At 28.2% G+C, this 14,500-nt stretch overlaps 1 protein-coding gene across 4 annotated transcripts in view; it reads right to left on the reverse strand.

The window, feature by feature from the left end:
- The window catches only part of snu (snustorr), a 121,874-nt gene that overhangs the window by 26,206 nt on the left and 81,168 nt on the right, over positions 1–14,500 (reverse strand). The gene's annotated exons all lie outside the window — the stretch shown is intronic.

Below are 14,500 nucleotides of genomic sequence, written 5' to 3' on the forward strand. Positions count from 1 at the left end.
ATAGATAAATACACATTGATCGGAAACTCTCCTGTCAACGACCTAACTCAGTTGTCAAAAATCTATGTTCTGAGAATGAATTAGTAAAAAAAACCATGTAAAAACAAAAACAATACATACTCGTATGTGTTATAATTTTGAGTATTTTTTATACCATTCACCATGAGTGGCAAGGGTATATATATTCTGGATCGTTATAGATAGCGAAATCGATATAGCCATGTCCGTCTGTCCGTCTGTCCGTCTGTGTGTTGAAATCAACTTTCCGAAGCCCCCAAATAACTTACATACACGATTCATACATCAATATCTCCGAAATTCTTCCGGCTCGGTCGAGAAAATCGGTCCACAAATGGCTGAGTTATAAGGAAAAAACTAGGACAACCTCGATTTTTTACCTATTTTTGACCTATATCTGGATTACTAAGTCATTAATATAGACAATATGGATATCTAATGATAGATATTTCAAAGACCTTTGCAACGACGTATATAAGACAATAGTAAGTTGGACATACAATGGGTCAAAATCGGAAAAAAATATTTTTTAACCCGAATTTTTTTTTCATCAAAAATTTTTTTTTTGTCATAAATTATTTTTCCAATAAAATTAATTAAAGAAATTTAAAAAAAAAATTTTGAAAAAAGTTTTTTTAAAAAAAATTAAAAAACAATTTGGAAAAAAAATTTTTTTTTTAAAAATTGGATACCATACGAATTGAAGCCGAGAGACCTTGATTAATTTGAAACGAGCATTGACCGAAAAACTCCCAGAATAGGCGGCCACGCATGAAACCGCAATATTCCATCATGACAACGCTCGACCACATGTTGCAAAACTTCATAGTGAAAACAGATTCGTAATAGCAACCGAATTTGTTACCAAGAGAATGATTTTACCTTAGTGACCGTATTTTACAGTTGTGCTTACAAAAGTTTGGTTTGATTTAACTGAAATTCTTATTTTTCAACTGATTTTCTGTTGATAGAACCGAAAAATTCTATGTGTGCAACCGATTCATTCGATTGGAAACAAATTCGGTTGCTATCACGAATCTGTTTTCTAGGTGTTGTTAAAAACTATTTAGAATAAAGTGGTTGGAAAGTTTTTCCTCACCCGCTTTATAGTCCAGACCCTGGCCCATCCGATTAATATTTGTATCGATCGATGCAGAAATCTTTCTATTGTTTACGCTTCACTTTGGAACAAAGTATCCGATATTGGCTTGATTCGTTGTTGGCCTCAAAAGATGAGCAGTTCTTTTGGCTCAGCAGTTTATATTTTACAAATGTTGCAAAATAAAAGTTAAAATTTTGAAAAAATCCCGCATTTTTAAGTCACACATCCAATACATTTTACATCTTTTGTTACTTTAGCACAATAAAATGAAATAAATTTAAGATAAAAACAAACTCAATAAGAAAAAAGATTTTAAAAATTAATTATTTTATATCAAGTCATTTCTTGCGCTCTCCTTGGCTGTGTGAGTTCTCTCTTACGCCATTTGCCAAGTAAATAAGATCAAGTTCGTGTCTTAACTCTTTTGTTTTTGTCCATTGAAATTTAATTTTTTTTTAACATTATTGAACGACCAAGTTTTTTACAATACAAAAAAAAAGACTTTAAAAAATAATAAAGAAAAATATTGCGTAAAAATGTTTTTTTGATTATTTGCACTCATGCTGTTCAAAGGCACACAAACACTTGCAATTGCATACACCTGTTTGAATTTACATAGCTATATGTATAATAATTGTAAATTCAACAGTATGTAGGTATTAGTGTAATTATTTTGTGTGGCTGTGTGTGTGAGTGTTATAAAAAGTTAAACTGTTGTTGGCATATGATCAAAACACAAGGTCACTGCATAAAAAAAAATAGTAAACTTATACACCTAAATGATACAAATACTACATGTGTACACTACACAGTCATACAGCAAACAGTGTATAGCAAAACAGAAAGCAACAATAATAAACTAGAAATATACATACATAGGTATACATACATACATACATAATGCTAACATACATGAAGATATTTTACAATGTAAGTAAACTTTAAGTAGGTTACAAATTAAACTCATCATGTTTTATCATGTCCGTCTGTCTGACTGTCTGTCTGTCTGTCTTTATGTCTATCATGGTGTCTAGTGAACTGTAGCAAAACCATAAATGATATTAATTTAATTTTATAATTTTGCAATATTTTTTTTACCTACAAAACCAAACACAAATTATTATAATAATGAAATTGAAAGGAGAGGTCATTTACTTGCAACACTTTAACTATTTTAATAACTTTTGTTTAGAAATTTTTTGTCAGCTATAACCAAAAATAAACTGGTTTTTCTTTTTAAATATAAATTCATTAACTATTTTAAGTAAATTGTTATTTTAATTAACACCAGACAATATTTAAATAATAAAAAAAACAGTTTAACGATACCTTATTATTCATCAAGTTTTTTTTTAAAGACTTTACCTTAGCTGTGTTTCATTTTAAACAATATTTTTCTTTGATATCTTATTTTGAATTTCTATTTCTTCATTTTGTCATTCTTGCACGTTTTATTAGCAAATGTATTCATACATCTAAAAAGTAAATACAATAATTCATTATAATAAACTATTATCGGTCAAGATCGCCTATTATAAATGTGTAGCTAAGAAATTTATGCAAAATGTTTTGTACGTTTTTAGACATTTCGAAAGAAAAATAATACGTCTTCTTATAAAACCGCAGAAATATATGGTGAGTCAATGTCTGCATTTTTTATAGAATTTTTTTATCTAAGTTTTATTATGTTTGTGAAACAAATTTAAAAGTTTAAAGTCTAACACAATGAATAATAAAAAGTCATATAAATCTTAATACAATTGGTCGATTCACAAGGTGTCCTATCTTGTCATAATGTTCTAATATTTCAAAATGGTTTAAAAATTATGTTATGGCCTTTCAGGCAAAAAATGTCCTAACCAGCAGAGACCTGCGCCGAACGCCTAAGAGTCGGTTAAGCCTAGCCATAGAGTCGTGAAATATTAGAACATTATGACAATATGACATGATAGGATACCTTGTGATTTAATCTAATTAATTTATTAATTAAGACACCTGCTGTCTTAAAGGAAGGTTTGTATAACTCATTTTTCAAAAAACGTTAGAATTTTTCAAAGAGGATAAGGTTTGTGAAACTTCTAATGAGTAAATATAAGGTTTTTAAATAAGTGTTTGATATTGATGAAAACCGAAACAGTAAATGAATCCTTATCTTTTTATTTTAATTCGTTACGAATTAGCTAAATTTTGAATCAATTCATTTCACAACAAAAATTAATTGAATGAAATTTGAATCAATTCAAACGAATTAGGCAGAAATGAATTTCAATTCATTTCCAATTCAAATGAATTTAAAAAAAAATGAGTTACAATTCGTTTCCAATTCAAATAAATTTGTATAATTCGTTTCTAATTCAAATGAATTTCTCAAAGTGAATTGCAATTCATTTCAATTCATTTGAATTGAATTGATTTTGAATTAATTCCAATGAATTAGAACAATGAATTGCAATTCAAATGAATGCAATTAAAAATGAGTTGCAATCAATCAAATTCAAGAGCAGATCTCTAGGGGGAATGGATGCTGAAAATAACCAGCATCCTTTGCCATTTGAATAATGTCTGCATCAGTGCCAATATCAAAATTTGGGTTCATAGCTTTTAACCACAGACATTTAATTGGTGGACAAAGAAGAGATGCCACAATTGCTGTTTATACAGTTGCATCTAAGTTATAAAAATTGTTAAATCTGTTTTTCGTCAATTCAAATGAGTTGCAAATGAATTGCTAATTCTTTTTTCTAATTCATTCGAATTAATTCAAAATCAATTCAATTCAAATTAATTGGAATAAACTGCAATTCACTTTGACAAATTCATTCGAATTAGAAATTAATTCTACAAATTCATTTGAATTGGAAACGAATTGCAATTCATTTTTACCACATTTATTTGATTTGACTCAAATTTCATTCAATTAATTTTTTTGGGTGAATGATTCGCGAATTAATTCAAAAATGAATGATTCATTTACAGCTCTGGTAAAAAGCTTAGGAATTGAAGATTGATATTTTTGTAAAATTAAAATTAATTGTGAATAGACCAAATATAAAAACTTAATTTGATCTTTTAAATTTAATAATCTTGTTATATTAACCTTAAATTTTTTTATTGAACAGAACTTAAGTCAGATATATTCAAAAATATTTCCTAAAATCGAGCTAGTCGTGGTTTTTTAACAATATCTCAGACATTTATGGATATATTTTGCCGATTTTCAATACTAACATTCTCGAGACCATCAATATATCAGACGTTTTAAACACTGCTCGGATGTATTTGATATGTTTTTGACTACAATCTTAGGTTTGAACAGTCACTACTCGTTTCTAGTTTTGTTTTTGACATTAACAAATGTCTCTAGATATATTTTACGATATCAAACATTTATATTTAGACAAATTGGCTGTATATCACGCCAATGTTAGTTGTAACTTTTATTTTTCATCAACAATTTTCGAATCATCACTCATACTTACTAACATTTCAAGTCATAAATAAATACACATAGATCGGAAACTCTCCAGTCAAAGACCTAACTCAGTTGTTAAAAACCTAAGTGGTGGGAATGCATTAATAAAAAATCTATGTGAAAACTAAAACAACACATGTATCTGTGATTTATTTGTGTATTTATCTATGTTTCAAGCTAAATGTGCTGTTTTTTATAGTGAACGAGTACTTTGAGTAGAACTTAAACATGTGTTTTGTTATTGTAGCAAAAACAAAATACATGTAAAACTTCCACTCAAAGCACTCGTTCGCTATAGAAAAACAACACATAAAGAATTACACAAAGAGCGGAAACTAGAAAAAAAAACTCAAACAAAAAAAATTACACAAAATAATCACACATACGAGTGTTGTTTTTGTTTTCATATAGTTTTTTTTACTAGAATATTTTCTGCACATAGGTTTTTGACAACTGAGTTAGGTCTTTGACCGATCTATGTGTATTTATCAATGGTTTCAAGTATTTGACATTAACAACATTCCCTGGAGTTATTAAAAATAATCTGGTAATTATTTTTATTCACTAAAAGTTTGCTTGACTATTATTCAAGGTTTGAATTACACTTGCATTCAACTTTAATTCCAATAAAAATGCTTATTGGCTTATTATTAAATTAATAAACTAATAATTAAAACAAAATCCGCACTATTATCCCAAAGCCCCAAAAATTCAACCACTTGAACATTTGGTTGGAATTTGACTTGAAAGCAAATGTAATTATGCTTTAAACTTGAAAAATATTTGAAAATATTAAATATTTTACAATAAAAATGCTGGAGAATGCTATTGAAATAAAGTGTAATACAACTGTAATTCAATTGCTTGATTATAAATCAATTACACTTGCTTTCAACTTGAATTCCAGTAAAAATTCTTATTGGGATATATTAAATAACTCAATTGACTGAGATAATAATTTTCCAATTAAATAGACTTAGCACTTTTGCATGCCACACTATAGTAGCGAGAAAAAGTAAAAGTTTTTTAAGAAAATAGTCTTCTGCCGTTTTGAATTAAAATTCCAATTTTCATAAAAAGTGGACTTAACATGTTTACTAACTAAGCTAACAATATATTTAAAAGAGTGGCAATAAAATCAACATTTTCTGTCAGTCCTTCATAATATTCATTTACAATATTTTACAAAGTTGAATGAGTTCCACTGTGTAGCGGTACATTCCTTAGAAATAAAAACACTGAAATTGTCATGTAATTGGTTCTGCAAAAATAGGTAGTGAATCTAATTATAACAATCAAAAATTATTTCAGGAGTTTGTAATATTGCCAAGTCACATGACTAATCTTGTAAATATTTTAAAACTCAGTAAAACAATCACTTTAACATTTTAACAAGTTAGATAAGTTAAATGACACATATATCCTTATTGCACTAGTCATGGGACTAGTACGTTTGAAATAGTTGACATATATTTCCAGCAGGGTTGCTTACTCAATTAATTTACTACATATATGACTTTTTTTGAAGAGTAATACAGCTATAGAGTCAAGTATTAGAGTCAACATCAAACTGAAAACAATCATTTGATGAATCATTTAACAGTAAAACTCAGTTATATTAAAAGCCATTTAATGATTGTCATTTAAATGCAGCACGCATTTCATCTATTGTTATTTTATCTCATGAACAATGACTTGGATGTTTTTCATGCGCACTTTGTAGGAAATAATTTCTAAAGTAAGTCTTTAAGGCATTTAAAGTTAATATTTTTTTTTTGTTCTAAATTAGCAATGGAAATGTTTATGGGGATTACTCCTTCACAAAAAAGTTAAAGTTAAGTTTCTATTGAATGCAGTATAGAAATTAACTTTTAAATAAATTACTCATATTTATGAAGAGCGTATCAAAATTCCCTACATATTGTTATATATTCCGAGATTTCACAGGTTTTGTATGAATTCGTAACGTTTTAATATTGCATCACATACAATGAAGCCTCCGTTTAACCATTTCATTCGATTAATAACACAGTGCAACACGAAAAAAAATAACCATATACGGCAACCACTACGTGATAAAAGACCAAAAAATAGGCTCCAAGTTTTGCCCAATGTAGTGCACTTTATTTATGGGCCCCCAAAGATTTGGGGCCTCGGTGTCATTTTTGCAAAAAAGTGATAATTTTCTCATATCTGGCTCATATCTTGCAAACAGTTCAGAATTTTTATTTACTCTCTGAGGCAAAGTTGTAGCCCTTATCATAAATAACAAACATATAAAACATATAAAATCAAAAAACCCTCATGTTCAAGATCCAAATCGGAAAAAAGTAAAAAAAATATTTGTTTTCCTTTTTCCCTTTATTCAGGTCCATAGGTAGCAAACCGTTTAAAATTCAAGGAAACACTCAACTACAAAAATGTACTTAAGATCTCAATAAACAACTTTCTAGAATATATGAACTTCCTTGGAATGATTCTTAACACAAAATTAAAGGAATTAAGTGTTTTGGCCCATAAACTATTAAATTATTATAAACTAAAGCATACTTTTAGGCAGCTTTTATTTCTAACTTTGTTTCGATTTTTTTAAGTTTTTTGCGATTTTGATCTTGAAGATGAAGTTTTTTTGGTTTTATATGTTCACAATTTTTGTTCCTTATGACAAAAGCTACAACTTTGCCTCAGAGAGTAAATCAAAATTCCAAACTGTTTGCAAGATATGATCCTGAGAAAATGAACACTTCCATGACTTAAAAAATTACACACAGCTTTTAATTATAAAACTAATTAAAAACAAGTAAGAGTATTATATTTGGCTGTAAACTCATGGATCTATATTGCCCAAACAAACCAGAGAGCATTTGTGGAAAATTACAACCAGCTAGATTCTTTCGTTTAGGACCTATCGTGTTTTCAACAGAAAGACGGACAGACGGAAGAACGGACTTAGCTATCTCATCTTAGAATTTCATAAGAACCCAGAATATATATACTTTTGTGGATCTACGATGAATACTTCCATGTGTTACAAACACAATGACAAAATCTATATACCCCCAACTTTTTTAACTGTCACCAGTGAAGGGTAGTAAAAAGCACTTTTACTTATTCTTAAGTACACCCATCGTTTTATCACAAAAAAAAATTAAACAAAAGTGTGTTTAAATAATTAATTTTGATGGTTGAATTGTTTTTAATGTATACAAAAAGTTATTAAAACCCCTCAGGCATTTAAAAAAAAATAGCAAAATCTATTAAATATTTTAATTATATACCATTTTAGATATTTAAAAATTTATTGAAATTTTTGCTTATACAGCAGCAAACATAAATAAACACTTTGGAAATTTTGTCATGAATGGTTTGAAATCTTAAACCATAAAATTGTTAAAGCAGACTCGGCAAACATAAATAAAATTCTGGTTTAAAATTCTTACACCATCCTGAGCATAATTTAACAATTCATACACTACCGAAATTACTAATTATTGGTCAAATAATAAAGTATTCTAAATGTAGTGTGTTCTTTTCAAACATTGAATAAACGTCATGATGTTAGCTTAGTGCGCAAACATGCTAAGTCCAAAGACTTAACCGCAAAGAGTTAAGCTGTCATAAATATGTTGATTATGCGGCAATCCGGATAAAATTTTGCACAAATTAGTTCTAAGTACGAAGGTCCGCCTCAGAGAATTCTTAAACATTCACAATTCTCTTATAAAAATTAATATCGTAATGAAATTGGACATAAACAAGGAGAAAATACGAAATAATTGTAAACTATGTTTACACATTAACAAACAATGTATTTTGACTTGTTCTTGCGTTTTGTATGAAAAACTCAATTTTCATAAATAGTGGACTTAGCACGTTTACACACTAAGCTAATGATATTTATGCTTGTCTCTCTAAGTTACCACATAATTTACATAGTGTCATGTGTGTAATCCATTGAATAGAATAGTTCTGCTAATAATTATTTAAGAAATGTCGTGTCGTCCTAATTATTCTTTTTTTTTTTTTTTGTAATTTTTGGGCAATACCCACAATAAGGAAATGTTTGATTGGAAAACAAAAACCACACGCCTCCAAAAATTTTGTATTATTTCATATTAAATTTATGTTTCTTTCATTTTTCAATAATATATTCATGTCTTAGGTGTTTTGTCTTAAATAATTTATTTACCATATATTGTTTAAAACAACAAAAAGAAAAAAATTTAATAATAATTTAGTTTGAAAATTTTTAGTTTAATATACATTACGTGTAGAATACACGTATTCAGGAATGTATTTAAAATTCTATACATGTAAATACGAGTAATTCTACACATGCAATAAAACGAAATCAACTATAACAAAATAATCGAAATAAAAATCACCAACTCATTCTCTATAACAAAAAAAAAAATAACAAACAAACAAAAAAAAATTGTTAATAAATTATTAACAAAAGCGTAATATGAATATACAGGTTAGGTTGTTGAAGAAAATAAAGAGGAACAAATTTAAGCCGGTATAAGTACTTTATTTACGTCATTTATACAATATATAGGAAATTTACAAAAATTTTAAATATTTTTAAGGCAAATATTTTATTTATTAAATAACAAAATTTAGAATTGAGCTGCACCAAAATAAACACACATTTCAAATTCTTTGTAAATGCGAAATTGGTTTTTTGTCAAATTCTGGATATAAAAACAAGTAAGAGTGTTATATCGGATCTAGGGGTAGGGTCAATTATGTACTGATCCTCACAAAAGTTGTTAGAATAGACATAGAGCGATCACTCTCCTGTCAACGACCTAACTCAGTTGTCAGAAACCTAAGTGGTTAAAAACAACACTCGTAATTGTGATTATTTTGAGTAAGTATTTTTTTTGTTTAAGTTTTTTCTAGTTTCCGCTCTATGTTTCTCTATGGATTTAGGCATAGAGAAACAACAAGAGCGGAAACTAAAAAAAAACTCAAACCAAAATTTTATTCAAAATAATCACACATACAAGTGTTGTAATTGTTTTCACATAATTTTATTTACTAACACATTATCACCACTTAGGTTTCTGACAACTGAGTTAGGTCTTTGACAGGAGAGTTTCAGCTCTATGTATATTTCTCTATGGATTTAGGTTCATATAAAACTTGTTTATGTCAAAATTTTATCAGGATTACCGCATAATCAACATATTGTTACGGAATTGTACTTGAATTCAAATATAACGAGTTTAACGGCTGATTTAAAAGTAGACTAATGCTTTCAAATAACAGTGCTGTAATAGCAAACTGTAACATATCTGTGGGCATTATTAACATTGAATAAAAGCTTTCAGTTGACCATTGATCGTAAGTATGGCAACGCTGTTTGCTGCGACCGTATATTCGAATTCGAATACTAAGTTAAAGAACATTGTAGAAAGTACATCACAGATGGCGTATATATTAGAAACCTCTAGACAGTTAAAGAGAAATCTAGAGTGCAGATGGCAGTGTTATAAATAGTGGCAGAGGTTGCAGTCGTTAGTCAGTTTGATCAGAGACGCTTTTTGAATAAACATCAACTGAGTACTTTAAAGTGTGCTGTATTTTTCAAGTGTTTCGTGTACATTAAAAAGTGTATGTCCATATTTCTGCGAATTTATAAAGGTGTATAAGAAACATGGAGTGACTATTTAATTCTGTTGTTGTACATTTTAAATAAATAAAGAGTTGTTACAATTTTTAAACTACTAAACGGCTTTTATTTGCAATCAAAAGTATCCGGTTTATTTAAAGGAAAAACCAACGTTTTGAAAAGGTTAAAATGTAACAATATTTATGACTGCTTAAACAGTATTCCTGGGAGACATTTGTATGGGGGTTAAGTGAAATCATGGACCATTTTCAATACCAAAAAAACCTTATCAACAGAGGGTATTCGTGGAAAATTTCAACCAGCTAGCTCCTTTCGTTTGGGCTTTATCGTGTTTTCAACAGACAGACAGACTGACGGACATAGCTAGATCGTCTTAAAATCTTAAGAGAACCCAGGATATATATACTTTTTGGTTGTATGACCAATGTTTCAATATACTACAAACGGAATGACAAAATCAATACACACCCCATCTGTTTTAACGGTTGAAGTGTTTATATTTGATTGAAGTGTCTACACGTTTTGTGTAGCATTTTTGCATAAACAAATTATTTAAAAGCTTGATGTTATTTTAGGGCTGTTTAATTTTATATTAGAGAAAAATATAATCGAAAACTGCATAAATATTATTAGTATTATAAAATATATTATTCTGGCTCAAGTTTGTTTATTTTTTTAAAACTCATTTTATAATATAAATTTTTATAATTCTTAATAATTCACAATAACTAAAAATATCAGAATTTTGGTAATGCATAGTACAATTAATCAATGTAAACAAAAAATTGTAGTCTTAAATAACAAAGTTTTTTTGCTTCGTCACATGCTGGAAGTTTTGCTTCACTTATTTAATTTGAAAAAAGTGCCGCTGAAGCACACCGCTTGCTCAACAAAGCTTAGGGGGAATATGTTCTATCGGTTTCAAAATGTGAGAGATGATTTATTCGGTTCAGAAGTGATGATTTTTACACGGAAGACAAAGATCGCCCAAGCCAGCCATAAAAAGTTTGAAAACTAAGCATTACTCGATGAAGATTGTTTTAAAACTCAACAAGAGCTTGCAAAATCATTGGAAGCTACGCAAGCAGCGATTTCAAAACTTTTGCGAGCAGCAGGATTTATCTAAGAGCTGAGAAATTGGGTACCATATGAATTGAAGTTGAGAGACCTTGAAAGACGATTATTTATATCTGAAATCTTGAATGGCAAATATCCATAGCGCTAATGTAATTCTCTGTATTTGATGGGACCAAAAAGGCCCAATCTACTATGAGTAGCTGAAATCTGGTCACGCAACTGTACGCACGCAACTGATTCGTTTGAAGCGAGCTTTGGTGAAACCGTAATATTCCATAATGACAACATTAGGCCACATGTTGCAATATCTGTTAAAAACTATTTAGAAAGAAGTGATTGGGAAGTTTTGCCTCAACCGCCTTATAGTCTAAACCTTGCCCCGACCGACTACTATTTATTTCGATCGATGCAGAACGCTCTCTCTGGGATAGGATCTTAGCTTGATTCGTTCTTGGCCTATAAAAATTAGCAGTTCTTTTGGCTGGGAATCCATATGTTGCCAGAAAGATGGGAAAGTGTCATAGCTAGCAATGGCCAATACTTTGAATAAATTTACATTGTACAAATGTTTCAAAATAAAAGCTAAAAATTTGAAAAAATTACGCATTTTTAAGTTATACATCCAATAAAATAAGGTGGCAGGTGTATTTAGATTTTCAAAGCTCCTAAAATTCAAGCACTTGAACATTTTGTTGGAATTTGACTTGAATGCAAATGTAATTACGTTTTAAACTTCAAAAATATTTGAAAAAATTAAATATTTTTCAAACAAAAACATATAGCTTAAATTTATGATTCCTTTGTGATGGAGAATATAATAAATATAATTCAATTATTTGACTATAATTCAAGGCTTGAATTATTCTTGCTTTCAGCTTGATTACAGTAAAAATGCTTATTGGGTAAATTTTAAATCAATAAATTCACATGATACAATAATTGTTAAAGGTAGAATCACTAGTCAGAGTTTTCAATATTTATTTACCCCTATAATGTCAAACGTTGATTTTGATTTTTTTTAATATTTTTTCATATTTTCTTTTGTTTGACATTACAAGAATTCTATAATTGAGAATTTATTTACTACTGAGTGTAGGTTATATTGTTGTGTCATGATAATTCAAAAGTATTTATAAAATAACGGCAACGTTATTTACGATTATATCCGTAACTGGATTTTAGCGGTAACTGTAACTTAGCGGTAACGGTAACGGTAGCCAACCTTGTTTAAAGTCGATGATTGTTTAATTTAAATTGAAATATTTAAACAATAATTATTCATCTGTGGATAAAGTTTCGCTTTTGGTTCTCCAGCGGTCGCGAACGCGACATTCGTACGTCATTGAAGTGCAAAAAATAATGATATCTTGTGTACAACTGTATTTTCTACAAAAAAACTTGTGTATAACCGTATTTTTCTCCAGCGGTCCCGAACGCGACATTCGTACGTCTTTCAAGTGCATAAAATAAAGAAATCTTTTGTACAACTGTATTTTCTAAGGAAAATCATGAGCATAACAAAACTTTCTACAAAAAAACTTGTGTATAACTGTATTTTTTATAGAAAATGTTATTTTATGTATTATTTTTTTATAAAAATTGTATTGAAAATATTCAGTATAACAATATTTTTAACAACAGAAAGGATTTTAAAATTGAGAATCCTGAGAAAGAATATAGTTGTACATTTTAACCGTAACCATTTCAAGATTATAACAAGTTTATCAACTATATTATGGCCAATGTAATTATTTGTATGATTGCGGTAACCATAATATGTTTAAGTAACCATTCACATAATTGTAGCAATTATATACATGATTATACATTTATGGTTGTAGTAAATAAATATACGATTATGGCAATCATGTTCATGATGAATCATTATATCATAATATGTTGTTGTTAGAGTATGATAACCATAATATGGTGAAGTATTACATCATAAACATAGTTACCACAAACATGTATTTACTTACTACAATCATATATGTATATATTTGCTACAATGATGTGAATAGACCCTTAACCATATAATGGTTACCCTAATCATACAAATAATTACTGTGATCATAATATGGTTAAAAAACGTGTACACATTTTTATGGTACACAGCCACGAAAGTGAGTAAATACCAGAGAATTTTTTGATTTTTTTTAAATCATGAAAATCATTATAGTCCGACTTAAGTCTTTGTTTTTCAAAGACGAATCTATTATTCATAATAAATATTCATAAATTATAAACAAAAATGTCAAATAGTTTCTGTAATTTTAATAAACTTATTTTACAGATGTTGTGGAAAACATAATATGTATTGCCAATTTAAGTTTTTAATTTTAAACATTTATACATTAATCTGTCTGCTAAATACTTGAATTCACAATTTATTTGTTCTAATTATAAGAATTAACTGTGCATTTCAAGGCAATATATTTAATTTAAAATATGCTTTAACTCAGCAAATAAATAAAGTGGTTGACCGACATTTATTTAAATACTTGTTACATTAACAGCCATAATAAAATTCATAAAAAATTCCATACATTTCAAAAATAAAATGCTCGTAAATCTGTTAAAACACAGAAAACAATTGAAAATCTGTAGGTTTTATTATAAGTATCGAATATCAATAACAGTTAGTTGTTTATTGAACTTTGAATTAAACAAATATTTACATAATTGCTAAAGCATGTTATTGGAAGTAATTGAAAAGGCAACCAAACAATTAGAAATTTGTTAAGGGAACAAATAATGGAGATCTTGCTTGACAAATAGATTAACTCCCTAAATAAAACATTTAAAAGTTATATATTTAGAATACTTTGCTCTTAATATTAAACATTTTAATTTAATTTTGAATACATAGGATTAAGAAGAAATTGGAGTTAATCATTTTGCCAAATAAGGCATCCATATAATATAATATAAAAACCAATTATAATTAGAATTGTATTTGCATACATATAAATTAGTTGTACATTTAATTTAAAAGTAGTTTGTATTTGTGTTACGTATAAATAAATATTTAAATAAGTTCATAAGGTGTTATTTGTTTAATTAATTGTTTTTTTCCATTTAAACGTTTTTTAATACATATGTACCTAGATTAGAACTTAAATATTTATTTATTTTACGGAAATAACTTTAAGGAATTTTCACAAATCGCATTTAATTATAGTGGCATTCGTCT

The sequence above is a fragment of the Calliphora vicina genome, chromosome 1 (assembly GCF_958450345.1).
Source record: "Calliphora vicina chromosome 1, idCalVici1.1, whole genome shotgun sequence".
In the NCBI taxonomy this organism is placed as follows: Eukaryota; Metazoa; Arthropoda; class Insecta; order Diptera; family Calliphoridae; genus Calliphora; species Calliphora vicina.